Source organism: Camelus bactrianus, chromosome 2 (genome assembly GCF_048773025.1).
Source record: "Camelus bactrianus isolate YW-2024 breed Bactrian camel chromosome 2, ASM4877302v1, whole genome shotgun sequence".
NCBI classification, from domain to species: Eukaryota; Metazoa; Chordata; class Mammalia; order Artiodactyla; family Camelidae; genus Camelus; species Camelus bactrianus.
Window position 1 is genome coordinate 11938472 of NC_133540.1, and position 26590 is coordinate 11965061.

The window sequence follows — 26590 nt, forward strand, 5'->3', positions numbered from 1 at the left end:
TCCTTACCAAAATACTAGTAAATAAAATCCAACAGCACATAAAAAAGATAATACATCATGCTCAAGTGGGGTTCATCTCAGGGACACAAGGGTGGTTCAACATATGAAAATCAATCAATGTAATACTTCACATCAACAAGAGAAAGGACAAAAACCACATGATCATCTCAATAGATGCAGAAAACTTTGATAAAATTCAACACCCATTTATGATAAAAATTCTCACCAAAGTGGGTATTGAGGGAACATATCTCAACATCATAAAAGCTATAGATGACAAACCTACAGCCAGCATAGCACTCAACGATGAAAACCTCAAAAGATTCCCACTAAAATCTGGGACAACTCAAGGATGCCCACTATCACCACTCCTATTCAACATAGTCTTGGAAGTCCTGGCCACAGCAATCAGGCAAGTAACAGAAGTAAAAGGGGTCTAAATTGGAAAAGAAGAGGTAAAAGTGTCACTATATGCAGATGACACGACAATATATATAGAAAACCATAAAAGGTCCACACAAAAACTACTAGAGCTGATCGAAGAATTTAGCAAAGTAGCAGGTTACAAGATTAATGTTCAAAAATCAGTTGCATTTCTTTACACAAATGATGAGTCAGCAGAAAAAGAAAGTAAAGAAACAATCCCCTTTAAAATAGCACCCAAAGTAATAAAATATCTAGGAATAAATCTAACCACAGACGTGAGAGAATTATACACAGAAAACTATAAACCATTGGTGAAGGAAATTAAAGAAGACTTTAAAAAATGGAAAGGTATCCCAAGCTCTTGGATTGCAAGAATCAATATTGTTAAAATGGTCACACTGCCCAAGGCAATCTACAGATTTAATGCAATCCCTACCAAATTATCCTGGACATATTACATAGAACTAGAACAAATCACAATAAAATTTATATGGAACCATCAAAGACATAGAATTTCCAGGGAATAACTTAAGAAAAAAAGAAAGAGGCTGGAAAAATAACTGTCCCAGACTTGAGACAATTCTATAAAGTTACAGTCGTCAAGACAGCATGGTATTAGTACAAAAACAGACATACAGCCAAATGGAACAGAATAGAGAGCCCAGAAATGAGCCCAAATACTTTTGGTCAACTAATATTCAACAAAGGAGGCAAGAATATACAATGGAATAAAGATAGTCTCTTCAGCAAGATAAACATAAGACAAGATACAATAAACCTCCTAGGAGAAAATACAGGCAAAATATCTGACATACATCTCAGAAATCTTCCCCTAGGGCAGTCTACCCAAGCAATAGAAATAAAAGCAAGAATAAACAAATGGGACCTAATGAAACTTACAAGCTTCTGCACAGCAAAGGACACCTTAAGTAAAACAAAAAGACAACCTACAGAATGGGAGAACATTTTTGCAAATGAAACTAACAAAGGCTTGATCTCCAGAATATATAAGCAGCTCATATGACTTACTAAGAAACAACCAAATAACCCAATCCAAACATGGGCAGAAGACCAAAACAAGCAATTCTCCAAGGAAGATATACAAATGATCAATGGGCACATGAAAAAATGCTCAATATCACTAATTATCAGAGAAATGCAAATCCAAAGTACAATGAGGTATCACCTCAAACCAGTCAGAATGGCCATCATTCAAAAATCCACAAATGACATATGCTAGAGAGGCTGTGGAGAAAGGGAAACCTCCGACACTTCTGGTGGGAATGCAGTTTGGTGCAGCCACTTTGGAAACAGTATTGAGTTTCCTCAAAAGACTAGGAATAGAATTGCCATATGAAACAGGAATCCCACTCCTGTGCATATATCCTGAAGGAACCCTACTTCAGGATGACAGCTGCACCCCAATATACATAGCAGCACTATTTACAATAGCCAAGACATGGAGATAGCCTAAATGTCCATCAACGGATGACTGGCTAAAGAAGTGGTATATTTATACAATGGAAAACCACTCGGCTATAAAAACTGACAATATAGGGCCATTTGCAGCAACGTGGATGCTCCTGGAGAATGTCATTCTAAGTTAAGTAAGCACCGTAACAAGGAATAAAGAGAAGTTACCTCTAAGTACAGTTATTTTGATTAAAATATACATACAGAAAGCAAGTCACCCCCACGACTGCTGCCAGGAGGAGCATCTGAATGTAATAGCCCAGCCCAAGCAAAGTAGATTCCGACCTTCTCTCCGTAGAATTTCCTGTAGAAAGACAGAAGGTAGTTTCAGAAGACACACATATTCACTCTGTAGCTTCATCCTCATGTTAATTTCTTTTTTCTTTGTTTTTAAGGTGGGGCATAAATAGGTTTATTTATTTGTTTTTTAAATGGAGGCATTGGGGATTGAACCCAGTACCTCATGCATGCTAGGCATTCACTCTACCACTGAGTTATACCCTCCTTCCATCATACTAATTTCTGATTCTAAATCAAGGGGGCTTTAAGTTTAAACCTCTGACTCAATTCACACTTAAAACATATGCGTTTTCACAACAGCCCCCAAATTCTACCGTGAAATAAGAAGTATTTTACGTATCATAGAAATACAGATCACTGGTTCACCTGCTGAAGAGAGATAAATGAGAACAGAGCAAAGGAGGGGACGAGGCCGACTCCGGAGCAGATGCAGGGGATCATCACCACTCACTGGACAGTCTGGCACATTCAACAAATCCCACCAAAGATCATTCTTAACAGGCTTGACACAAGTGGACTTCAACTACTGGCTCAGTCATCTGAGTCTGCCTTATCTCGGGAACTTCCCTGGAGCAAATGCATCGTAAACCACAGATAATAAGGAAATGGCTGATAATGATAACAACTGGGAGTGCAATGTCTCTCTGACAAAATATTTATAAAACTCATGTAGGAATGGGAGAGGGCAGGAGGGATGTGGCTGAGTAAGGAACTGCCCTGTATTCTTTGTATCTAGCTCGTCGGCTGTTCCTAGGTTTCAAAAACACTTCAATGTTACTCAGTTAAGCTGGAGTAGACGGAACAGGCCAGGGAGGCAAGATTAGAAGAAAGGAGGCAGGGCACGAAGCGGTGCCAGGCTGGTCCTGAAAGGGAGACAGACACAGACAGGCAGACACAGAGGGCTTAGGGATGAGGCGGAAAAATGAGGCGGCGGCTCAGGTGTGTTTGCTGCTGCTGCTACTTCCCTCAGCTGGAGCACTGCTGACGCGGCAGTGCTGGGTAAGACCTGTGACTTTCCTCAGCTCTGAGTTCTCTCGGAAGCTTCCGGCTCAGTCTGGAGCTGAGATGAGCTCCGAGGGCTTAGCCTAGGGGGGACTCAGCTCTGAGAACAGCCTGGAGTCCTGAGAAACTTCACGCAGGGACCCCTAGGGCTGGACCAGCGCTCACAGGGCTGCTGTGAGACCAGCTCCATCGTCAGAGACCTGGGCGTGGACCATTCCATGGGGAAAATGGCTGAGCCCGATGCCAAATCAGATAGGAGGGACAAAGTGTGTTCATTCTCATGTGACTGGTCTTTGTGGCCTGGCTCACAGATGGCAGGCTCAGGATGGTGTCTGGCAGAGAAAACCCTGGCAATGGGTTTGAGATGTCTTGGACTCTTTCTTGTTAAGCTTTTTGTAATACATTGTTATCAACTATCCATCCTGAAAATGCCACATTCAAAACTGAAAGAATGTTAGAAGTTGCTTGCTCCAACTGGCCAATGGTAAACACAACCTGCTACAGTTAGAGAGCTGGTCAGGCAGCCTCTGCCTGCATATTTACAATGACGGAGAGTTCATTACTTCCAAAGGTTACATGTCGGCAAGAATGTCAGAAAGAATTTTTGAACCTTAAACAGATGTCTGCCCCCTAGTCCTTGCTGAAAGGCTAGAAATAATGAGGATCCCTTCAAATGTAGTTTTGTCTGATTGTTATCTCTCTCTGTCAAAAACACCCCAATTCTTAACATCAGTTTTTCAAAATTCAGCTTTGATTTCTTTTTATCAAACTTATACCATATATTCATTAAAGAGTCAAACAGTTCTCGAACACCGATTGTAAAAAGGAGCAGTTCCCAACAACCACCCCATTTCCTGGTCAGAAGCAACAATGTTCAGCTCCTACTGCTGACTCTTGGAATAAAAACTCCCTATTTCTGACTAATATCCTTGTAACACAGCCTACTGACTTTTTCAGCTTTATGTATCACCTATTTAACTTTCTATTTTGGAAAATGAATATTAAGCTCTCTTTCAAACCACATCTCCTCTACACACCCAAACCTTCATTCTTCCAAACTTTTGATACAAATACATTATAATTTTGATCAGCTCAGTATCCTTGCTTTACATTATTAGGACTCTGTACAGACTGTTCACAGCTGTAGCAAGTTGTCTGCTAGGCTTACTTTTTTATTCCCTACTTTGTTTTTCCTGGAGTTAATAATTGTCTTGGTGGTTCATAGCTTAGATTTCTCTGCGCTTAACAATTCAACCCCATACCTTCTCCTAATGAATAACTTTCTCAATACTTTCCAATTCATTGTCTACAAATTTCATCTCCTTGAATAAATCTCTTCAGATCTCCTTCAACCTGGATTAAGGACATGCTAGTCTTGTCACAGAGCTCAAGGGGCCACTAGTGGGAAGCAGCAAGGGAATACATGGACCAGGAGAAGGGAACAGATCAACATAATTTCCTTCACAAAACATACTTAAAATAGTGGGAAAATTGTTCTCTTTACAAACACAAACACACACACCAACCCCAAAATACCATAAAGAATGATTAAATAGCCATCAAACCCATTGCCCTGCCATCAAATTCTGTATAACATAAAACAAAAATAACAGAAGGAATATATCATATAAATATGAATCTCAAGGGGGATGGGGTACACTCAGTGGCAGAGTTTGTGCTCAGCTAGCATAAGGTCCTAGATTCAATCTTCAGTACCTCTATTAGAAAAAAAACATTAGAAACAATAGAAAAATGTATCAACTTTAAATATTTACAAATATATAAACTTCCTCTTTTAAAACTGTTCTACAGGATAATCCGGGTTAATGAGAAAGTGCCTCTTCATGACTGTGATCCTGCTGATAATTGTGGGAGGAAATTAGAGTATGACCACATGAAATAAAATCCCTTATGAAATAATGATCCCGGGTGACAATCATTATTGGCTGCTGTCATCACAAAAAAGAGAGTCAACTGGACATTATGTACCTTATGACAGGAGTACAAAACTTCATATAACAAATATTCTTGCACAAATTTGAACCTCGTTCAGATCAAGCTTTTAGGGGAGGATCAAATCACTTAGCTAAAGCCAATACATAGGATGGAGAAATAAGTCTAACCACAGGGGAGAATGAAATCAACCAAACAGGAAATAGAGAAATCCCTCAGCAATTTCAAGGAAAATGAGAAACAGGAAAATTATAGATTAGAACCCACTTGAGAGATATGCTAGCTGCAATGTGTGAATTTAGTCTGGATCCTGATTTCAACCCCAAAACTGCTTAAAAGTGTATTTTTGTGACAATCAGGGAATTATTTTGTAACCCTAAAAAAAATGAATATTCCAATTGTATTTGAAAGAGACCTTGTCATTTCACTAATGAAAGGTTAAGCTACGTAGGATTGCCTTCAAAATGATCCCGAAGTGGGGGAGGGGAAGAGGTGGAGATGAAAGTTGCAACAACAGTGACTCTGAGTTGATAATTCTGGAGATGGGTGACTGATACAGACAGGCTGGCTGTGCTGTTCTCTCTACTTCTGTACGTGTTTGAATCTTTCCATAAAATGTGAAACAAACAAAAAGACTTCAGTGATTTAAAACCCTCACTTGGAAGGTTAAGAGGCTTGCCCAAGTAGGTGGGCATCTGAATGGGACACTGAGATTAGGAAGATCAGGCACCTGGCTCCAGGCCGACCTGGGGCTACCTTGACCCTTCTCTTCTCCTCACCATCCACAGCCAGCCCATAACTGCATCCTGTCAGCTCCACTCCCCAAACGCATTCTCCCTGGCTCCCACCATCTCTCATCTGGCCCACTCCAAGAGCCTCCGACCAGGCCTCCCTGCTTCCTGGGTCCCTGCAATTCATTCTCCACATTATCTTTGCAAATTGTGAGAGAAAATTACCTTAGTGCTTAAACTATCATGACTGCTTCTCACTGCACTTAGAGTCTACACTACTTTCCGTGCTCCTGATGCCCTTCTAAACCTCGCGTCTCATCACTCTCACCAGCGTTGGCTCCAGTATCTCCTCAAACCTGCTGAGCACATTTGTGCCTCGGGGCAATGGACAAGCTGCCTCTATTCCTGGGGTGACTTATCCCAGATCCTCAAAGACCAGCCTCCTTATCACCATCTTAGCTCACATGTAACCTTCTCAAAGATAGCTTTCTTGACTCCATTTCCCCCAAGTCTCCCATCTCAACACTGTATTATTTCCTTCATTTCAATCTGAAATTGTTTCCTTATTAGCCCGATTATTTTTGTTTGCTCAGTTGTCCTTGGCCTCCCTCCTCCCAGCAGCCTTGCACAAACAGCATAAGCTCCCGGGGAGCAGCCGGCGCTGATGCTCTGAGAATACACATGCTGAGCGCGACATTACAGTCAAGTGGTGTAGTGAAACGGTGTCGAACAGCAGATAGAGCTAAGCAGTGAGAATACTTCTCTTATTTTATAATTTAAGTGAAACCTAACATTTACTCCTGTTTAATGAAGAATTTGGTAGGTCTTTGTTCCCAGTTCCTGGACGGCAACCCCTAAAGCCTTGAAATTTCCCAAGATAGGAGTGTCTTTACTATTCATGGTGGACCCTTGGATGGCTTGTGTTCATGAGATAACTCAGGATGGGGACTGGCCAGCCAGAGACACCAACCATGTGATTAGAGGAGTGGGGCTTTGAGCTTTGTGACAAGTGAGTGACCATCAGGAGAGGTAGGGGCTCAAATGTTAGGGCTTTGACTTACAGTTAGTGTTTGGGGTAGCCATGTCAGTAGTGACCCAATAAATCATGTCTTTGTAATACAGTCTCCAGTAAAAACTTGGGGCAACAAAGCTCAGAGCTCCTGTGAGCTTCCTGGTTGGTAACACTCTTGGAGGACTGTCACACTCAGAAGCCATGAGGGCAACCCTGAGCCCTTCCCACTGGAGTGCTCTCCACAACAGCTCACCTGATGAGATCTAAGGGCTGCTTCTTGTCTATGCTTCGAGGAGGAGCACATTCCCTGTACAGAAGGCCCTGTTCGCTGGGGCAGCTGAGGTCCTCTGATGGAGGCTGAAGTTGCACTGGGAAGCAGAAGTAAACAGGTGAGCGTCACTGTCACCACGTGTTCACATGTTCTGCTAATAAAATGTGGTGCTAACACTTTGTGGTCATTTGTAAATAAGGGGCCCTCCTTTGCCAGAAGGGATGGAGGTACCATATAATTTTTCATAATTCTCACCGAGGATTAATACTAACCCCTTGAGGGTCATTTGCAAACGTGGCTGGAAAGGAACACTTGGATGTTACAGTCCTGGGACCACCGTGGGTACCCGGTGAGGGCCTTGCAGATGCTTAATGTCCTACAACCGGGCCAGTCTTCCACAGCAAAAAAAACTACGCCACCCAAGTGCCCAAACTGCTTCAGTGGAGGCAGCAGCCCCCTCCTTGGACACCCAGAGGAACCTGGACTCTGGCTGTTTAGGGGCAGGGTCAATTCTAAAACCCAGGCTTTTTTGTCCCCACAATTCAGTAGATATTCGGTGACAGCACATGGAATATAAACAATAAAGAAACTTGACATGATGTTATATATTTAGCTTACTCAAGAAACAAAATTTAAATCCAGTCATTCTCCTTCCCACCTGACCTACTTTCCTTTCTCCTGTACTAGAACCAGATTATTACCCACCCAGCCTTAGCATGGGTCCTGACTCCACTTACCTCCCTCCCAAACACCACATGAGATGATTCCTCAGCCTGGATGTGGAACCAGCAATTACAACAGGCTTTAGTGGAAAAGAAATGGTTGTGTGCAGATGCCAACTAAACACTGTAGAATCCTGGTGTCCCACATTAGTAATCATGACAGCTGTTTGCAAGTGTCCCCAAAGTTCATTTCAGACTCTCACTGCTAATTTTGCTGGGATATAAATATAAAACATGTGGACTGCTGGGCTGGACTGCTATGCTGAGTCTCTGATCCAGGAAGCTCAGTGTCTGCTCCCTGCAACCAGCTCCCTGTTCTGTTCATGCATGTGCATCAAGCAGCTGTTTAGTGTCCATTTTAGTATCTTAGACAGTGCATTTCAGTATGGTCTTCATCCACAAATACGTGTACCACACAGTAGTAATGATCAATCTCAGTCTTTGCTTTCTTTTGTCTTAAAGAGTCAGATAAACGGATAGCAAGCTAACAAAGTCATAGAGCGCTATAATATAGTATTTCCTTTATTTCAATGACAGGATTTATTTAAAGAGCTTAGATATAACATCTTTGCATTTATGGCATCATTTAGCGTCTGAAGCTCTTACATTTTACAAACTTCATTTCATGCGAGATGTTGTCAGTTAGAGAAGTGCTTCTGAATTTGAGGGGTTGCTGTCATCTCAGATGGAGTCCCTAAAAAATGTCAAAACTCTGCAGTATTGTCATCATGACAAGAACTCAGACAGATGAAATTTGGAAAGCCCTGTGATTTACTAGTGCACAGACAGAAAATGGTATTTCAGAGGGAAAAAGCCTGAATTACAGAAAATGATAAATGAAATGGTCTAACATGCATTTCCCTTACAAAGAACTAATACTTCTTTGGTTGATAATAACATCTGTCAGTAATTATGAAAAGAGCTGGCAAATGCATAGTACTTACTATTAGCCAGGGCTGTTCTAAAATTCAAACAGATTCATTAATCCCCATAGCATCTCTACGAGGTGGGTACTATTATTATCCCCATTTTATTGATGAGGAACTTGATAAACACAGAGGCTAAATGACTTTTACAAGGTAGACAGCGAGAAACCAGCACAAGTGTTCCAGCCTGAGTCTATGCTCTTGGCCACTTCTACCTTTTTTTTTTTTTTTTTTTGGTGGCAGGGAGATAATAAGGTAATTCTGGTGGGGGGTGGGGAGGTAATTAGGGTTATTTGTCTATTTTAGAGGAGGTGTTGGGGGCTGAACCCAGGACTTTATGCGTGCTAAGCATGCGCCCCATCACTTGAGCTGTACCCTCACCTCTCGAGTCTATGCTCTTAGCTGCTAATCCACACTGCCCCACATGGTAACTCTGGGGGAACTACAGTTCATTCATTCACCCACTTGTTAAACTCAGCCTTCCTGGTGCCTGGGATTCAGCAGTGAACAAGACAACATGGTTCCTGCCCTAAATGGGCTTGTCGACTCCTGACATATTATCTTCATTTTACCCAGGAAGTAACAAGGTCAAGAAGACTCACCTTTTCCTGTTAACACCGGAGGATACATGAAGTGCTTTATTTCATTTCTGCCATTTGACTTACACCATGGGAAGGGAAAGCTGCCTTGCAGATCCCGGAGCTCACAAGCCAGTTAATCCTGAATTTTTTTTTAAAACTGTCCCTTACTTGATACTTGATCTGAGAAAGGATGAAGTAAACCTAAATAGATTCTAAGAAAGCGTGTGGTTTATACAGGGTAAATAACCAGCCACTGTTTACTATCCTAACAGGAATCTGTAGGCATATTTCTTTTCTTTCTCTTTTTTCATTTTTATGGGCAGCTTTTAAAAACCAAACCAAACCAACAAAACCAAATCACTTATAATTCAACAGCAGGTTCTAAATCACCCCCAAGACAGCAGCTAAACTCGGTTTAGACTTACAGTGAGGCTCCTGGTGGTTGGATTGATGAATGTATCTCTATCCTGAATATAAAAGTCATTCACGCAGCTCTTCTCAAATAGGGCAATGAAAAACTCTTGTTCCGGTTGTTGATACTTTCATCCACTTGGAGGACTTTCATAAAACAGCTGAAGGTATCAAAGGCTGAGGACACGGTTTTCAGATGATTGGGATTCAGAGGCAATTTTATGTACAGTATCTCAGCGTATGTACAGAGCACCACCCACAGGGTGTGTACATTTGCAAATACAAGCTTGTCATCCAAAACCTATATTGGGAGAATGAAAACACAAACCAGGAAACTATTTTCACATTTTTAGTACACAGATTTTTCTTACATTGCTGGTAGTTAAAGCACTTGTGCAAACACACACAGATATGACACTGGTAAAAGTGAAGATATAATGAAAATAGATTTGCAAACCATCATACATTTTTGCCTTAAAGTTAATTTCTTTGTTGAAATTACTGAAAAGTTATTTAAAATCCTTACAATTCATTCATAAAATAACCAATGTTTTAGATGAAGAAAAGTAAACTTGTTAACTTTTAGTCCAAATTAGTAACTAAAAATAGAAACACGAAAAAATTCTTTGCAGGGGCATTGTAATGACAATTTTTTAAATTTCTTAAACCTAGGACTATTTACATATCTGTTCAATATAATGTTAAACAGCCATTAAAAGGGATTTAAAAGAATTATATTTATTAATATGGAATATATAATAAAAGGAAAAAGAAAAAAATGTGAAATAATAATTTTCATTTTTGGAAGGGAAAAATATCTACATTTGAACAAAAAAATGTTTAGAAGGATTTTAAGATTCTTTATGTATAACTAAGGTACAGATGATTTTTAATTCCACTGCTTTTAATTCCATTGGATTTTAATTCCAATGTTCTTTCATTTTCAATTTTGGGGGAAATTTTTATAATAAAAAAACTTTAAAATTGTTCTTGCATAAATACATTAATAGATATATTTATGACTACATTCTCTGGCTATTAAAAAAGATCTCCTAGCTTTGGATCTGAAACATACATTCCATAATGCAGATTCTGACTGACTCGCCTCCCAATCCAGAGCGAAGGCACGGCTAGGGTGACATGTTTCAAATATCATTCCAGGGAACATGCAGGCTCCCAGCCAACGGCTGCAAAGGGACTGACACTGATCTGCTTGCTCCCAGCTGCAGACCATCACAGATGAGTTTAGATTCATAGGCTCAAGTTTTCTCTGTCAAAAGAAATCAGAAAATGTTAGACTTTTACTTTCACCACGGGAACAAGAAGTTGTTTGATTTTCTTTTATTAAAAAAAAAACAACAAACCAATTTGAACCTGAAGAAAAGACATTTGCTCAAAATACCACAGTAGCAATGAAGGTGCTCTGGCTGGCAGGGACTTGTTGGATTCCTGTGAGTGCTGGACTCCTCACATGGAATTCCTTTGGCACTCCAGAAGGCCTGTGGTTGTCCCCATGGGTTTGTGGCCATATGTGGTGCACAAAAGTCTCTGGCTTTGCCACAATTTCAAAGCCTTTTTTGGCTTATGAAAGGCTTTGCACTCAAATGGAGTTTTCTTGAGTCCACTCACTGATGTCATTCACCAGAGTTATAGTCCAGATCTGACATTCTAGACTCTTAAAATCTTGCAGACATTCAAATGGTTCAGGTTTGGATGTGTATTCACCTCTGCAGGCCTGGACCAAATTCCATAAAGCCACCCGGACAAGTTCAGCAAAATGCAAAGACATTTTTCTTTCTGCAAGACTGAAATGTCTGTGAAGCTATAAAAACTTCTGCATCTACAAAAATAGGGAACCAACTCATCAATAACATATCTATCCATAATGCATGGACATTTGAAAAAATACTGTATTTACTCCTATTAAATTCTATCTGGCTTTTGCCAAATTGTGTCCTAAACTGTAAGGAAAGTATATAAATGTAGAGAATTTTTGACCTTTTAAGAGAAAAAGGAACCCTCCTACTCGGTTGGTGGGAATGTAAATGTTGCAGCCACCATGGAGGACAGTATAGAGTTTCCTTAAAAAACTGAAAATATACTTCCGTGTGATCCAGCAATCCCATTCATGGGTATATGTCTGGAGAAAAATATAATTCAAAAAGACACATGCACCCCAGTGTTCACAGCAGCACTATTTACAATAGCCAACACACTGAAACAACCCAAATGTTCACTGGCAGATGACTGGATAAAGAAGTTGTGGTATATTATATATATATGTATATTTACATATATACATGCATACACACACACATATATACACATGAACACACACACACAATGGAATACTGCTCAGCCATTAAAAAATTAAATAATGTCTTTTGCAATAACATGGATGGACCTACAGGGTATTATGCTAAGTGAAATATGTCAGAGAAAGAAAAACAAATATTCTATTTATTAACTTATATGTATATCTAAAAAATAAAACAAGTTAATTACTATAATAAAACAGAAATAGACTCACAGGTACACAGAACAGACTGGTGGTTACCAATGGGTAGAAGGAGGAGAGGGAGGCAGGAAGGGGGTAAGGGATTGAGAGGTAAAAAGTACTATGTATAAAATGGATAGGTTATAGGGCTGTATCATACAGCACAGGGAAATATAGCCATTATTTTATGGTGACATTAAATGGAATATAATATATAAAGATGTTGAGCCTCTGTGTTGTACACCTGAAAATAATATGATGGAAATCAACTACTCAATTATAAAATACTTAATCAAAGTTTTTTTCATATTATTTGCAATAAGTTAGAAGCCAGCACTGTCAATAGAAACATAGTGCAAGTCACAATTTTCCAGTAATCCCATTTAGACAATAAAAAGGAACAAGTGTACTTAATTCCAGGAATAATTATATTTATCCCAAAATATCCAATATACTATCATTTCAAAAGTGTGATTAACACTTTGAAAACTTTTAATAAATATTTTACATTATTATTGTTGTACGAAGTCTTGAAAATCTATTATGTATTTTCCACTTATAGAACATCTCAATTCACAATAGTCACATGTGGCTGGTGGCTACCATACTAGACAGAGCAGATTACACCATTCACACTTCTGATAAATTACCTGCTCTTATTTATTTAAAAAACTTCCAGAAAAGGCTTTAGATATTCCCTATATCTAACAAAGCAACCTTGACGGGTGAGGAATATCTTCATTATAAAGTGAAAAATAAAGGTAAGAGAGCCATGGTTACATGTAAGTTAATGTAACAATTCCTTCTTAATTCATTCAGGACTTTACAATCTTTCTTCATATTCCAAGGATTCACTGTCACTGTGCAATGTTTTTCACTATAATCATCTTTGGAATTGAGAGGCTTCTGATGACCCTGCTTTGTGCATCTGTACATAAAAGAAAATAACAAACAGAGAAAAAGACCTTATTAAAGATAATTTAGGGGGGTATAGCTCAAGTGAAAGATCATATTCTTAGCATGCACAAGGGCCTGGGTTCAATCCCCAGAACTTCTTATAAAAATAAAATAAATAAAAACATAATTACCACCCCCTGCAAAAAATTAATTAATTACTTTAATTAAAATTTAAAAAAAGATAATTTAGAGAAGCCTTATCAGGCTACAACAGCTACAATGAATGCCCCTCCCCCATTAATTTAGAAGAAGTTTCACAATATTTCCCAACATAAAGGCTAAAATATAATTCGGAACACTTCCTGATGGTCAGCATCATTTTAACAAAAATGTAGATAATTACTTCCCTGGTGTCAAAGCTCTGTCAGAGATGGGCACAGAAAATTTAGTAAAAATTATTTTGCAACTACCTTTGAAAGAAATGCTGAGAAATGATCTTTTCTGTTGGAAATTAGCCTGCTTTTATATTCTGCAGTAGGCATACGTGTTTACAAACCAGGCAGGAACTGGATCATATTTTACACATACTTTAGAAACTGATTTGAATTTTGCTCTCTACCTGCAAGGCTATTTCTTAGGTAATAACATAAGCTGGCCACTATACTAAATTTTGTTTCCCTGTTTGCTTAATCCTCACAACTCTTTAAGCTGCTATTATTACACCCATATAACAGACATAGAGCTTGAGACAGAAAATAATTTGGGTAACTTGGTAAATGGTGGAGCTGGGTAATATCGCAGCCAGTCTGACACTCAAGTCCATTCTTCTCACCGATGTCTGATACTGCTGCCTACATTCAGCAATGACTCCTGATTTCATATTTAAGTGTGTCATTTCTAAAAGTACAAAGCTATATTAGTACTGCTGTGTAAATTATTCTTTTCAGATGTGATTGCCAAAAAAACAAAAACAAATAAAATCAGGGTGCCACTGAGGGGAGGGCGAACTGCATATGGATGGACACAAGGGGACTTTATGAGGACACAGTTGCACAACTCTAGAAATAGTTAAAATGGCTGACTTGTACAATTATAATATGTGAATTTTATGGCCTGTAAATTACACCTTAATACAGCTATTAAATTAAGAAACTGAGATACCAAATTAAGACTAAAACACATATATATATATCATACATAGTACAACAGGCAAATATCATTATTTACTGCACCATTTTCCTTCATGCAGCTTCCTTTCCTCACCTGTTAATGAAAGGATGATTCATTTTTAAAATAGCCTTTTAATTTATTCAGCAAATAATTTTTGACGGCCTACAATGTACCCAGGACTACTCTAGGCACTTGGAATAGATCAATAAACAAAACAAAAGTCCTGTCCTCACGGAGCTTGGTTGGAGTCTAGCTGGGGTGGGGGGTGGAGATGACAATACACACAACAGAGCAGCAGAGGAGGTGGCATGCTAGGAAAGAGGAACCATGGATAAAAGTAAAAAGGGCAAAGTAAAGAGAGTTGAGGGTATAGGATGAGGGTGATGTTGTATTAAATACCAGAGCAGGGCACACTGTGAACTGAGGTTAGAATTAAGACTAGGAGGTGAGAAGTCCCAGGAGGACGGAATAACCATCACCAAGGCCAGCGTGACCTCGCATGTTCCAGAATGGGGGCACGGCTGGAGCTGCGGAGAAGGGTCAGTGCAGATCCTGTATGGCCTTGGAGGACATTGTAAGGACTGTGGCTTTTACCCGGAGTGAAATGGGGAGGCACTGCAGAAGGACGACACAATCTAACTTAGGTTTTCAAGGCTCACTTGACTGCGGGGTGAGAATAGTGCAAACGGGTCAGAGATGAAAGGTGGGAAGCTACTGAGAAGGGCTATGCAGGAGGAGAGGACAGTGGCTCAGGGCAGGGAAGCAGCAGTGGAAGCAGGAGCCATGGTGAGAAGTGGCTGGGCTCTGGATATGTTTTAAAGGCAGTGTCAAACCAGATCTATTGACAGAATTCATGTGGTATGTCAGTGAAAGTCAGAATAACTCCAAGATTTTTGACCCAAGCAGCTGGAAGGATTAAGTTTCCACTAACTGAATGGGGGAGGCTGCATAAAGAACCAGTTTGGGGGGTAGGAGGACCAAGAGCTCAGTTTTTACACACGTTGGTTTTAAGATATCAGAGTTCCAAGTGAAGATGCCAAATCAGCAGAATATTATAAGAGTCCAGAGTTTGAGAGAAAAAGTCTAACGGGAGACAGAACTGTGGGAATCATGGGTCACACAGATGGTACAGGAAGACATGAAACCCAGGTACTCAAACATTAAGATACCCTGGCATTAACCATAGAAGTTATCCTTGAGGGCTTGCCTACTAGGTGAGGATATCAGTCCTATTTCCCGACCACCCGAGTTTTAAAAAGGAACTTACAAATGAATTCGTGCAAGACACTGCCTCCAGTGTGTGGGATCAGAGCTGTAGTCAGAGAATGGGATGGTGCACGCTACTCCCTATGGCACATTGTGTGTGTGTGTGTGTGTGTGTGTGTGTGTGTGTGTATACGCATATTTGTGTGAGCAGGGGTATGAGTTACACCTGTCTTAAGAAAAAGAGGTAGAAATTCTAGAAGCTGAAAGATGAAAGAATATCCAGATCTGGTAGAGGGAACAGGGGAAACACTGTGTACTGCAAGACATATCCCCATAATGCCATTTCCCACCATTCTTTTATCAGGAACACAGTTGGAACCTGGGGAATTATGTAGATACGTGTGATGTACACAAATTTTCTGACTATGTAACACTAAATATCTACATATGTAGCAAGTTAATGATATTTATATCTCCTTCAAGTTTAATAACAAGTTCACAACAGAAGGAAAATAAAATATTGAGGACTGGTAGAATTATCCTTGAAGGCCTTTCAATGCTCAGAATGGAAGCAAAAGCGGCTTCACCCCACAAAGTATGTCATTAAGAGTCAAGAATGTTTTTTATTTGCTTAAGAAATTGAGAGTTACAACTTCCTGCTTTAAAGAGTTAACTTTAAGACAGATACCATACTATAAACAACATCTATACTGGTGCTTTCTTAAAGCTATTTTTAGTTCCTGCTTGTTCTGATGTACTCCAGAAACTCTGCAAAGAAAACCTTCTATTCAAAGGCTTAAAGGAATAAAAAAAGAAATAACACCGCATTCTTTTAAGTGTTCTCTGTACTGAAAGTCATTTGCAAATGCAGCACTCTGCCACATATCTACATTTTTAACAATAAAGACTTTTGTGCAATTTTTCAATTGCTATGTGACTTTGCGTCAGTCTCTCACTCAGAAGCAGAATGGAGTACCAGAAAATGACACATCATGTCTAAAACTACAGATGTGGAATATGAACTTACACCAGGAAACAGCTAAGTGGGAGGGTAAGGTTTAACTTTTAAGTTACTGTAAGTGCAGTTACACTTTCTCCCTGCTTCCCCTGTGAAGTGAAGAACTAGTCTTTTCCAGGAAAGCTCTCATTCTGAGTACTGTTTTCTTTAAAATATTTGGAGATTCTTTTTTAAGGTTCTTTCACTTTTAAGTATTTCCCCAACTCTACATCCCATAACAAGTGTTAAAATTATCCAATAGCCTATTGTTACAGAATATACTCTACAAAAGCTGAGGTTTCCCAGGGCTTGGATCCCACAACTCTGCTACCAGATAATCCTAAATCCTTCCTTCCATAACTGACTCTTCTACCAATTCCCAGCTGCGGGCAAATTCGGCTTCTCAGCCCAGTTAACTTTCTAACTCTGCCGACGAACACTCTACTGCCAGTAAGGGAAATCTAAGGGAGCCAACAAAGCCCCTAGTGAGGGTTGCCTCCTTCAAACAATCAAGAGGCCATCACCAAGCAAATATTTAAACCTACTGCAAAACTTCCGAAGACATCTTACAAACAATATAGTTTATATAGATTCATACTATTTGCTCTGGAATAGTGATTTCCAATGGAGGGAACAAAGGACCACATGACCCAAGCAATTATTTAAAACTGCACATAACTATCCCTCTTCACGTGAGGATTCAGGTAAGCCTGTCTTATAGGTCTAGGTGTAACAGAATGGCAGCACCCCTAGCAGTAGGGTGAAAAGCAGCGAGGTAGACTTTTAGTGAAAGGGAGTGATGTAATAGGACCCACCGCCCACTTACCTCCCACCACAGGACAATCATCTCAGATCGAGAACAAACACTTTGGGAAACAGAGGTTGTTGATGTTTTTATGGTATCTGGTGGAAATAATGCCCTGAGTCACGTGAAGTTGTGGCTGCAAAATTGAACAGGAGACCAGACATTTTCACATTCAGGACACAAATAATCAGCCCCCGAGTGGTCACCATATCTGCTCTCCCCTTTGCCTGTTCACCCCAAAAGCTGCAGGACTCTCTTTCTTGCAGTGACACCCACCATTTCTCACAAATTCCTGCCAAGTTCACGTCAGCAGCTGGTGGTGTCAAAGTCAACATTTGTACTGCTCTGAAGTCTCTCCATTACTTTATATCCTTCTATTTTCTCTGTTGTCTTCCTAGCTACCCTTGCATTCAGAAGCTGGTTAACGCACTAACATTGACTCTGTAATCAGTCCAGGATATAGGAAGCAGAGATTCAACTGTAACCAGTCCCAGAATACTTGTCATGCCACTCTAGTGTCCCAACCAAATACTCTGGCATCCCTCATCTCACCCAAAGAACCACTGAATTACTTAGAGGTTGTAAAAGTAGAGGGTTTCTCTACTGGGAAACACTGGCTTGTGGTAGAGTCTTGATTTCAGTTTTTGCAACTAGTTACAGGCAAAAAGACATGGTCCACAAATTTTCTTCAAGCGTTTGGAATTTAAACTTTTATTAGATACAGAGCCGGCGGACTAACCGTAATCTATGAACATATGGTCATATTATAAAATAATGTCCATGTCTGCCTTACAGCCATGTAAGAACTTGAATTACACCTGCATCCTGTAGGCCTTTAGAATTGGATGTGAAGCATCCTGTGTTAAAAACCTCCTATCCAGTCCCAGAACACCTTAAAGACAACATCACATTAATGCCACTGAATACATTAGTATAGAACTTGTATGGTTAAGTTACATCTCCAATTTCCCAGAGCTGGAAAGCAGATGCCTAGAAAGGCTGGAAAAGCCCAACTACCAAAACAGCTCAAAAGTTGAAGCAGACTCCTGCACCTCCCAGGGCGGAAGGCGGAGGGTGGAGGGGGCATTGCCAACCACACTGTCCTCCCCCAGGACGTGGCATGTGGGGAAGCAGGCAGGAGTGGGTAGCTGGGACTCAGAGGTGGAGAGGTGATGAAAGCAGGAGTGGAACTGCTCTGGTCCTAGAACAACAGAGCTGTAAAAAGCTCGGCTTCAGTTCAACCCGCTTCCTCTCCCACTTCCCCTCCCACCTAAGTGACAAACAGAGCACAGTCAGGCACTTTCTGCCCATGACGGTGACTACTAGCAGGAAAGGGACCAGGATAAAAGCATGTCCTACAAAAGATCAGTCTGATTTTAAAGACTGTGTTATAATCAATGAACAGCAGTGTCAGAGAGGGACACTTGTGAGGTGCTCAAATAGGGAGGAAGAGGCTGAGGATCCATTTCCAGCACTTCCATGTCTTTTATCACTCCTATTTCTGACCTTTCCTTTGCCACGTTTTGTAGCACTGCCATCACTGGCAGGTAAAGGGGCAGCAATGAGACATGGCCGTTTGGCTGATGGGGCTACATTTCCCAGCACTGGAATGAAAAGGCACTGGAAGAGGAGCAGCTGGAAGATGTGAACCGCGGTCCTGGCCTGTGCCAAACACTAACCAGGTGACCCTGGTTTAGGCTGTTAGTCTCTCTGGGCTTCCAGCTGTTTACTTATAAAAGAAGGTTTTGTCATTGCACAAATATATCCAATATGAAATGTAACGTGAAAGTCAAACATAATGACAACTCACCTGCTTGCCTCAGGGAACAGTAAAAGCACTGAACACTATGTGAATGTAAACACAGAGTTAAGAAAACTGTTGAGGTAAAGCGCTAAACTGAACATGGAGATAAAGTTTTATGGATTTTCTTGGCTTTCTTTTTTAATTGTAACACTGAATTAATAGTTATTAGCTATACTCCAAACCACCACCCCAGCGAATAAAGTAGGTTAGCACTGCCTGGATGCCTGCTATTACCCGATGCTAAGCAGGGTGAAGGTATAAAGGAGGCTGAACAAGGGAGTCTTCTCCAGTTACCAGCTAAGTGAGGAGACACATTGGAAACCAACCGGCAATGGTACCAAGTCAGTACTCAAAGACTAGATTACAGGCTACCGATCATGAACAGTGCAGAAATACAAAGAGGAGCTAGAAGTATTTGGAGTAAATAGGGAAGAATCAATGAAGGGGATGGGGCTCCAACTAGTTCTCAGGGCAATTCTAAGCTGTTTTAACTGAGGACTGGATAGGAAAAGACTGGTGACTCCTGGATTTTAATAAGGCACAGGTTACCCTAGGAGGCTAAGTCACATAATTATTGGAACAAATAAGGTAAGGCCAAAGTGATTAAGGGTCGAGACTACCTGGCTGAGATCTGGTTGTGGTAAGTCTTTGACTTGACTCTAGATGTTGGAGGGTCAAAACTGAAGGTTGACTGAAAGGAGGGGAGAGGATATCCAAGAATTCAGCAGAAGGAAAAATTCTTGTATCAGGGATGAACGCTCTTCATCAGAGTATCAGCAATCAGAATAGACATTTGAAACCAAAAACATACAGTTCCAGAAGCCAAGAATATGTGGAGGGTGGTGAGAGAAATATAAATCAAAGACCATTCCAAGCCTTTGGGTATTCAAGACTAGAAGAATGATTATGCCACTGAATAAATGGATACGCTGCAAGAAAAATGATTATGAAATCAGCTTTAGACATGTTGAATCTGACATATGAGCTAAGAGTAGGTGTTCTCTAAGAAGCTCAAAATTCAAAACTGAAGCACAGATCTAGAGTACAGGCTTAAGATGCAGATGGACAAGACATGATAAATCTCCTAAAAGAAAACATACGCAAAACATTATCTGACATAAATCTTAGCAACGTTCTCCTAGGGCAATCTACCCAGGCAATGGAAATAAGAGAAAAAAACAAAAGGGACGTAATTAAACTCATAAATTTCTTCACAGCATAGGCAACCATAAGTAAAAAAAAAAGGAAACAACAACCTACGAATGGGAGAAAATATTTGCAAATGATACGACTAACAAAAAAGCCTTAATTTTCAGAATATATAAACAGCTCATACAACTTAAAAACAAAAAAACAAACAACTCAATCCAAACATAGGCAGAAGACCTAAACAAGCATTTCTCCAATGAAGACACAAATGGCCAATATGCACATGAAAAAATGCTCGATATCACTAACAAACAGAGAGATTCATATCAAAACTACAATGAGATATCAGCTCACACCAGTCAGAATGGCCATCGCTCAGAAGTTCATGAATGATAAATGCTAGAGAGGCTGTAGAGGGAAGGGTACCCTCTTACACTGCTGGTGGGAATCCAGTTTGGTGTAGTCATTATGGAAAGCATGGAAATCCCTCAAAAAACTAAAAGTATACTTACCCTATGACCCAGAAATCCCACATCTGGGTATATAACTGGAAAGAACTCCAATGTGAAAAGATACCTGCACCCCAGTGTTCATAGCATCACTGTATACAGTAGCCGAGACATGGAGGCAAGCTAAATGTAGCAACAGATGACTGGATAAAGAAGTTGTGGCATATTTATAGACTGGAATATTACTCTACCATGAATAGGACAAAATAAAACCATTTGCAGCAACATGGGTGGAGCTAGAGATCGTCATTCTAAGTGAAAGCAGCCAGAAACAGAAAAATACCAAATGATATCACTCATATGTGCAATCTAAAAAAATAGAGAAAAAGACACTGTGAACTCATCTACAAAACAGAAACAGACTTGCAGACTTAGTCAACAATCTTAAGGTTACCAGGGAAAGGGGATGGCAAGGGATATATTTGGGAGTTTGAGATTTACAAATGTTAGCCACTATATATAAAAATAGATTTTAAATAAAGTTTCTTCTGTATAGCAGAGAAACCTATGTTCATTATCCAGCAATAACCTATAATGAAAAAGCCTATACAGCCACCAACTGAGGAAGCAAGAGAAGAAAGGAGAGTTAGTTATGCTGGGCTAGAGCCCACTTCCAAAATCATTGTCAGCCACTGAGGCTGCCCCGAGGGCACTGAGCACTCCTCCCAGGGACAGACTGACATGACATGCGTCCTGTGAACATGGGGCAGCAGAGGCCGTCCACAGATCTGGCCCTGGGGGAGATGGGAGCAAGTCCACCTGATCCCCTTGGGGCAGCACCCCTCCCCGCAGACCCCGCCTCCTGACTGCACCGCTCCTGCCTCTCAGGAACCCACTGACTTGAAAACAAGTGATCCACGAACCTGGGGCAGCGGCAGGGAGATGGGCAGCGACCTGGCAGGCTGGTCGACTTGCCCCCTTCTCTCCCACGGCCTGTCCAGGGCTCGGCTTTTGCTGCTCCAGGCACGGTCCGCAGGTCAGCCTGCTTCTGGAAGTAGGGCGCGGTGTGGTCGAAGGCAGTGGCGGGTTATGGGGTCTGCCCATGAGAGCCCGTGGATTGGCTTCAAACTCCCCAGCGCATGGCCTGAGATTGGCCTCTGCTGCCCCAGATTCGTGGAACTCAGGTTAGAGGCCAGCCTGCTCCTGGAAGGCAGGTGCTGTGCTGTCAGGGAATGGCGGCGGCTGCGATGGCGGGACTGGGGCTGCCCTGTGAAAGCGCGGGGTTTGAGACCATTTCCCGCTGTTGCTGCAGCCATCCCAGCACACTGATCACACTGCGCCCACCTCCCAGGGGCAGCCTGACCTGTAACCTGAGTCACAAGAACCTGGGGATTTAGAGGCCGCCCCCAAGGTCAGGCCGCGGGGAAGATGGGAGCAAATCCAGGGGCTCTCATGGGGCAGCCCCCATAGCATCCGAGGCCTCGCGACCGCACCGCACCCGCCTCCCGGGAGCAGGTCATGGTCTGAGGGCCAGTCAGAGATGCTTCGGAGCCGTCCGGTGCCCTCCCACCTCCCGGGGCAGTACCTGCTCTCCTAAACCCGGGTATAAGCGGCGGCAAAAACGCGGGGTTCAGGAACTACTAATAGCGGGGTTACCACTAACCACAGAGGCGGCTGGGAACCGCCTCAGGGTCCTAACCGGACGCGCGGCCGTGACCTCACCTCCGCACCCCTCCCTGTGCGCCTCCTCAGTCGCACAGCCCAGGCGTCACCCGCCGGCTTCGAGCAGCACGCCCCCACCAGCGCCCCCTTAACTGCCCGGGAGCAGCAGCCAAACCAAGGGCAAGCGGCGGCCCAGACCCCAGGCCGTGTTCCTCTTCCAGGAGCTGGTCCAGGAGCAACCGGCTGCCGCCAGCTTCCACTCGTTCTGGGCAGGTTCCGGCGTCCGCGCATCTGTCCGTCAGCGCGTGCGCGCCCCTCCTCCTCCTCCCTCCTGCAGTGCAAACTGCTCGGGTGGGTCTCCTGCTTTAACAGACCTGGCCACTGGGGCCGGGAGGAGCCAGGTGGTGCCCCTCCTGCTCGTCCCGCCGGGTCTCCATCCCCAGAGCCTTCACCCCGCCACCGACTGGGTCCTGGCACTGAACTAGAACCACGACTGCCCTGGGCCAGGCCACACCCCACCAGCCCCACTTCCCCTGCTCACCTTCCCCTTCCTGTTACTACCCTCCCACCCCTGGCCAGGCCCAGTCTCCCACCAGACCTTAAAGACAGGGCTTCTTCTCCTCACACCGAGGTCTGTGCCCTGACACTCCGTCCTGCTTGGTCCTAACCTATGGCCCCTACACACTCATGCCTCACCAAAGGACCCCCAAAATCCTGAAACTATACTCCTCACCTCTCAGCCAGGTCAGTTCCAATCTGAGCGGCCCCACACTCCTCAACCTATACCCCCTCACCATGGGATCCCCTTCACTCTGAGTGCACCCCTACCCTAAGCTCACTCCCTCACCCCTAACCCTGTGGTTGGGGTGGGGAAATCTGAGCTCCAGTAATGATGACTACTGCCACCAGCGGGGGATCCAGCCTAGTGTGCACCTTCATAGTTAGTGTCTGAGGCTACAGGGCGAGGCAGGCTGGGCTGAAAGAGGTTCCAATTCCCGCCCTGGCACCCTGATCCCCGCACCCTGTGTCTCATCTGACCCGATGGGTCAGGGTGATCCCAGGCTGCCAGCCAATGGCCTGTGGGCCTTGGGTGGTTGATGGTCCTGATGGTGATCTGGACCCCTAGGGCGGAGGCACTAGGCACGCGGACCTTTGGGGTGGGGGAGTTCAGAGGGTGCACTTGAGCCCAGGGGTAGACAGCAGATGGTGGGCTGTGTGCATGGGGCTGTGTGCGTGGCCTGGCCTCAGCCCAGGTGGGTGCAGGTATCTTGTTCATTCACACCAGGCCAGAGGGAAGAGGGACGGGAGCTTTCAAAGCATCAATTTTAGGAAGCCAAGGCTGGAGAGAAAAGTAGGAATGTGCACTGTCCAGGCCACCATGGATCCCGCCGTGACGCTGGTCCCTTGCATCAGGGGAGACTGGCAGTTAACTGGCCAATGAGACATCCCCTGCTGTGGTATAGTTTACAGGCAATTGAAGGGATTTTGACAGGTAATTTTAATCCAATAATTGTCACTTTCTCTGCGGGAGATCAGGTCCAAAGTCATGGTGAATCTGGCAGGGACCCTGCCTGAACTGCAGCCTGGGATTGTAGAGGACCCACCCAGGAGTCATCCTCTTAGCTCTCACCCAAAGGCACTGTAATAGAGAAGAACAAATCTGACTCCATATTGGATCTTTTCCTTTCCTTTAACCCTCTGCCGTGTTTTCTAGGCTTAGTCTTGCTAGCTCTGCAACTTTTGTAAAATAATGTTACCTTTAGGCTGAAATAAACAGAAGATCCTATTCTCAAAACTCTGACCTTTAAGGATATTAACACTTTTGCACTCTTATAAAGATAACAAGTTGCAGAATAGAAAAATTTGTTTTGTTGCAGGTGTTACAGGAACACGGTGATCTGATTCACGTGGACAGCTGCAAAGGATTCAAAGGACAAAGAAATCCGACACCAAGAATTTTGCAACAACCAACCACAGCCCCTCCCCTATTTACTAGAAAAGGAGCCTGAAGTCTGACTTGGGGAAGATGGTTCTCCAAGATATTAGTCTGCCATTATCTTGGTCTGCAGCTGTCAACATAGACCAGGTCATAGGGCCTCTGTAAAACCTCTAACAAAGCAAAAGTTATTTTCTATTCTGCAACTTGCTGTCTTTATATAAGTGCAAAAGTGTTAATATCCTTAAAGACCAAAGACTTGAAAATAGGCTTTCCTGTATATTTCAGGCTAAAGGCAACACTGTTTTACAAAAGGTGCAGAGCTAGTAAGATTAAGCCTAGAAAATAGGGCACAGGGTTAAAGCCAAAAGGACAGATCTTCTATGGAGTCAGATATTTTTCTTTTCTATTATAGTATATTCTATTTTTGTTTTAAGTTTACAAGAATAAAGTTTAGCCTTTTCCCATTTTAAATTGTGCAATTTTAAGGAGCATTAAGTGCATTAAAAATGTTGTGAGACCAACACCACTGGTTTAGACAATTGCCTTCCTCAAACTAAAAGCTTGTATACAAAGCGCACCCCACATCCTACCACCCCCAGCCAATGAGAAGCACTAATCCCCTTTCTCTCTCTGTCTTAACCTATCCTGGATGTTCCCTATCAATGAAATCATATAAAAGGTGGCTTTTTTTTCTCGCTGCCCTCATATCTTAAGTAGGGACGGGTGAATTTTTTGTTTGTTTGTTTTCACGTGAATTAGCATTTTTGTATTTTGAGAGGGAAATCCAGATGGATTAAAGATGAGACGTACCAAATGAAGCCCTTTTGGTAACTCTGTGCATAATCTCGTGGTAGGCACTGCTGTTCTAAGTGTGAAACCAGAGCCAGAAGGGAGATGCTTAGCTCTTCTTGTGGCAAAATAAAACCAAACTAAAGCAGAAAACAAAGGCCAAGAAAGACAGCTGGAAAGAAAAACCACAGCCTGGAAAAAGCTTTCCTCATGACCCAAGGTCGGAGAAAAGCTTCACATCGCTGTGGTGCAAAAACATCTTGAAGCCCAGTGTTCTGAAAAGAAACAAAACACACACAGGCAGTTCCAACGAGAGGCAGTGCAGGTGGCCAGTGTGTGCTAGAGATGCTCGACCTGTAAGGTGAGGACATAGGCAGATGGACAGACTGCAGAGATAACATTGGCCACCATCACACTGGCAGGTCTTTAGCCCGGTGACAACCAGCCCTGGTGACAACGTGAGCAGGCAGAGGCCCCAGGAGGTCCCCTGGAGGGAAGAGCAAATGGACGCTCCTCTACGGCAGAACAAGGTACAGGATACATCAAAGTGCCACAGGAACATCACTTCCCTAGCAGTGCTGGTCCTTAGAGAAGATTCCATCAAAGTGCTTGCACAATTTTCAAAGATAATTTTTCTTTAGTAACATGAATTCAAAATAATCAATATGTCATCAAGGGATTTTCAGAAGTGACCTGCCCTGGGCCCGAACAATACACACACATAAATACACACATATACACATAAATATATACACACATACATACCGGAAAAGAGACAGACAGACTGAAACACAGAGAAGCAAGGGAGACAGAGAAACAGAGAGAAAAGACAGAGAGAGAGGCACTGAGAGACAGAGACAGAGAGAAGGAAAACTGGAGCTGGGAAGGAGTGGAACTCACGCACATTTTCACAAGTCAGTCTGCATGTCAGAACCTGGTCTCAAAGTCCATCCATCCTCCAGGGGAGGGTGTGGGGATCACAAAAGGGCGTGGGAACTGAAGGCAAAAAGTATGAAGACATTGTGGGGCAGTCCACCACAGAGGCCGAGATCAGAATCTGGGCCTGTATGTCAACATGACAGAAAGACCTAGGAGGTTGTTTGCCAGAGCTGACGACGTCAGAGTTGTATTTAAATTTAGTCGCACGACTGGGAGCTGGGAAGCAAGCAATAAGGAAAGTGACTTTCTCCAGACCTCAGGGCAGACCCAGGCCTGTGTGGCATCTTCTCTGCGCTCCGCCATCCCTCTGTGGGGTCATTCCTTTGCTAAGTCTGTGCACGAGCTCCCTGTGATGCCAGCCCATGGGGGTGACAGATGCAGTAGGTGTTTCTAGGTCTAGAGACAGGATGGCTTCTCTAGGAAGCAGGGGCCAGAATGGTCCCCACTGTGCTGACGGGAGATTGGGGAGACCCTGAGAG

General features: G+C 42.6%; 2 long non-coding RNA genes across 2 annotated transcripts in view; both read right to left on the minus strand.

Moving 5' to 3' along the window:
* The window catches only part of LOC141579530 (uncharacterized), a 53348-nt gene extending 42782 nt beyond the window's left edge, over nt 1-10566 (minus strand). Inside the window, exons 1-3 of the long non-coding RNA XR_012511071.1 lie at nt 9823-10566; nt 7151-7265; nt 2104-2203 (exon numbers count right to left, since the gene is read on the minus strand). This is a non-coding gene — a long non-coding RNA (uncharacterized LOC141579530). The remainder of the gene's footprint in view (nt 1-2103; nt 2204-7150; nt 7266-9822) is intronic.
* A 365-nt stretch (nt 10567-10931) lies between these two features.
* LOC141579310 (uncharacterized) lies at nt 10932-22691 on the minus strand. Its single transcript, XR_012510461.1, has 3 exons — nt 22505-22691; nt 12956-13233; nt 10932-11078 (listed from the first exon to the last, which is right to left on the minus strand). It is a non-coding gene; the product is annotated as an uncharacterized LOC141579310 (long non-coding RNA).
* Between the last annotated feature and the right edge of the window lie 3899 nt (nt 22692-26590).